Genomic DNA, 4,267 nt, shown 5'->3' on the forward strand with positions numbered 1-4,267 from the left:
CATTGTCTTTAGTCTCAGCCATGCTTGCACGCCACATTCACGCGTGCTCGTCCCTGTTAGCGTTTGTTTAATGAGCGCTACGTTCGCGCCATGAACACTGCCCACGCATATGTGTCTGCTGCGCGTGCGCGTGGGTGGCAAAATGTCAATTCCAGGCTTCAGTGCCACCCACGTGTTCGCGTGCTTCCTTCCAGATTCTCCATCGACGCGTGCGCATCATGTTTGCGTGCGCGTTGATTGCAAAACTTCAATTCCAATTTTGAATTTTCCCGAAAACGCTCATTAAGCCAACTTAGCGCTCTCTTTGCACACAAGCGCCAATTACACCCACGCGTACGCGTCATGTACGCGTACGCGTGGGTCTTCAAAAATTCGTCCCTGACGAGTAAGCGTCTTGTACGTGTGCACGTCGCAAGAGAGCGTGGTGTTCTCTATTTGAGCGCAGTGTTACTCTGCACTACCCTTCTTTCTCTTCATTTTTCACCTGAAATCAACCAAACAAGTAATCAAAGTCTCACTAAAATCACAAGGTTTTTGCATCATTCATAATAATCACCTAATTCATGCATAAACCTTATGATTTTGTATAAAGTTAATGATGTTTGATTGAATCAAGATAAACATAAAATTCCACTCCAATCACTTACTTATTGTGCAAGAAAGTGCATAAAACCTAATGAAACAAATGAAAAATGCTCGTGAAACTAGCATACGATGACTTTTCATCACCATGTCAGAATTAGCCAAATTTCACATCGTACCACCCAAAGAACTCATTTGTGTCACTTCACCCTGGCCATTTGCAATGTGGGGGCTCGACCACATCAGACCATTCCCTCAGGGATCAGGGCAAGTCAAGTTCCTTATTGTAGGAATAGACTATTTCATAAAATGGATCGAGGCTGAACCTTTAGCCACTGCCACCACCCAAAGAAGTCGGAACTTCTTGTATAGAAACATTGTCACAAGGTTTGGGGTCCCATACTCTATTACCACAGACAATGGCACTCAGTTCACCGACACAGGTTTCAGGAACCTGGTGGCTGATTTGAAAATCAAGCACTAGTTCACCTCTGTAGAACACCCACAAGGCAATGGACAGGCAGAAGCCGCCAACAAAGTCATACTGGTCGGGTTAAAACAGAGACTATAGGATGCCAAGGGAGCTTGGGCCGAAGAGGTCCCGCAAGTCCTATGGGCATACCAGACAACACCACACTCCACCATCGGAGAATCACCATTCCGACTTACTTACGGAATGGAGGCAATGATTCCCATAGAAGTAGAAGAAGGATCCCCCAGAGTGATCCTCTACAACAAAGACACTAACTCCCAAGGTCAAAGGGAAGAGCTCGACCTACTTCCAGAAGTCCGAGAAAGAGTTCGGATCAAAGAGGAAGCCCTAAAGCGTCAAATGGCTCTAATGTATAATCGGAAGGTAATCCAGCGAAGCTTCGCCTCTAACGAAGGGCGAGAGCTACCAAGGTCATGGCATGCCTGTAACCTAAGAAGGTACTATAGCTATAAAATAGTAAAGATCTTAGGTCAAGGCGCACTCTTTTTCCTAAAAAGGTTTTTTAATGAGGCGCCAGGCTATGATCTAAAAAACTGCTTGACCTAGAAGGGTATGCACTCATATGTACACACTCTTATTTATGTTTTTACCCCATTATTATTTGAATAAAAGTTATCAATTCCCTAAAAAGTTTCCTACCAAGATGCATTAATCTAAGCTCATAAAACGCAAAAATTCATCGCCCGATTACAAAAAGGTCCGCAAGGTAAAGCGATAGAAGCAAGTTAATGCAAGGAGTTATAAAAAGTAACCCATAAAAAGTGACCTGACGAGGTCTAACTAAAAATGGGATTACTAAAACTAACTTAAGAAGGCCCGATAGAGAAGTCGGACCAATGAAAGGATCACTGAAAAGGGACAAAAACATCACGCAAAGGCCAAAGAAAGGTTAAAAAACCAGGGCCCGAAGTTCTAAAAAGGATCTTACTTAAAGCAAGAGAACAAAAATGGAGTTAAAAAGTCATCCAAACAAACTATAAAGAAAAGGTTCCCTTTGGAACATTGCCTAAAAAGTTTTTGGAATATGACTAAAAGCTCGGGCAACAAAGCTATATAGGTCGACGTAAGCTAGGAAGAGGCGCAACCCAAAAGGACAAAGACGACCTCGAAAAAAGAACAAGCAAAAAGCCAAAAAGGTTGAAAAAACAACTTAAGGCTCAAAAGTCCTTAGCAAGAAGGGTACAACTCCACTCAAAGAAGACACGATCTCAAAGCAAGGCTACAAAGTCGTCCGAACAAACTAAAAAGGTTCTATGCAAAGAACACTAAAAAGTTATCGGACAAGTCACTAAAAAGCCTGGATACCAAGCCGCAAGGAAAGCTTCACCAAAACAGAGGGTTGTTGATAAACCCCATTTTTAGGGTTTATCCTTTGCTTAATCTAGTGGATTATTCTCACACTTATTCAAACAAATTGCATGGTTTTATATTTTCCTTCCTAGTTTTGTTCTATGCTTGAAAACTTGCTTCCTAGAGATCTTTAATTTGTATATTTTAATCCTCTTTATACCATTCGATGCCGTGATCCGTGTGTTAAGTGTTTTAGGATTTATAGGGCTGGAATGGCTTAGAAAATGGAGATGAAGCTTGCAAAAATGGAAGGAAAACAAGAAACTAAGGAGATGACCAGCGAGCATCGACACGCACGCATGGCTCACACGAACGTGCGGAATGGAGAAAATTGCAGCGATGAGTGCGCGTGCCTGACGCGTACGCGTGGTTTGGAGTCTGCACAAAAGATGCGCACGCATGGACGACATATACACGTGACAAAGAAATTCGCCAAATGACGCGCACGCGTGACCGACGCATACGCGTAACAAGCACAATCTGCAGAATTAACAAAATACACTGGGGGAAATTTTGGGCCGCATTTTGACCCAGTTTTCCACCCAGAAAACACAGATTAGAGGCTATAAATTAGGGGAATCCATTCATTCAAAAGAACAACTTTCATATTCACAATTTTAGGTTTCAGATGTAGTTTCTAGAGAGAGAGGCTCTCTCCTCTCTCTTAGGTTTTAGGATTAGGATTTCTCTTAGTTTATGATTCATTCCTTTTCAATTCTAGGTTCAATGTTCCTTTAATTTATGTTTCTCTTCTACTTTTATTTACTCTATTACTTTAGTTGCTCTATTTCACTTGCTAATTACTTATGTTTCCAAATTGGTTTATGAACTCTTCATGTTAGAATTGATTTTCTTTTTTAATACAAATTGAAGTATTTTAGATTTATGATTGCTTTCTTCTATTTATGATATAAATAATTTAGATTTCCCCCCTTTGCTTTGGTTGAGTAATTGGTGACACTTGAGTTATCAAACTCAGCTGTTGATTGAAAATTGGAATTTGCTGATTGAATTAAATTCCTCTAAAGCTAGTCTTTCCATAAGAGTTGACTAGGACTTGAGGAATCAAATTGATTAGTCCACTTGACTTTCCTTTATTTAGTAAGGGTTAACTAAGTGGGAGCAATAAACAATTCTCATGACACCTGATAAGGATAACTAGGATGGGATTTCCAGTTCTTATACCTTGTACTGGTGTTCATGATAATTAAGCTACTTCCTTGCCAATTTATTTTCATGTTCCCTATTTCAAAAACCAAAAAATATACCTTTTTCCATAACCAATAATAAATCATACTTCCTTACAGTTCCTTGAGAGACGACCCGAGGTTTAAATACTTCGGTTATAAATTTTATTGGGTTTTGTTACTTGTGACAACCAAAGTTTTTGTACGAAAGGATTCTTTGTTGGTTTAGAAGCTATACCTACAACGTGATTATTTTTATAAAATTCTTTACTAGCAAGAATCTTATCGTCAGTTGTCAACACAAACTCAAAGCAAGGCGTCATCCAAAAGGCAAGGGTAGAAAACCCACACCACCACTCAAAGGAGGACGGACTGGGAAGTACCAAACCTCTAAAAAATCTACAAGGATTCCAAGGATAAAAAAGCAATGAAGGAACAACCTCCAAATATCAAATAACTTGTCAATGGTTTGATTGACGTATCAGCAAAATGCATCCTTCAGATTAAAACATTAAAAGACTCAAAGACTGCCTAAGTGACAGCCCCAGAGTTTATGGTGTTTGTTTTCTAAATTAAAAGTTGCTAAGAAGCAACCAAATGTCACAGAAAGGCATCCACAAAGACTTACAAAAACTAAACAAGTTCAACAAAATCC

This window comes from Arachis ipaensis, chromosome B07, assembly GCF_000816755.2.
Source record: "Arachis ipaensis cultivar K30076 chromosome B07, Araip1.1, whole genome shotgun sequence".
Lineage (NCBI taxonomy): Eukaryota > Viridiplantae > Streptophyta > Magnoliopsida > Fabales > Fabaceae > Arachis > Arachis ipaensis.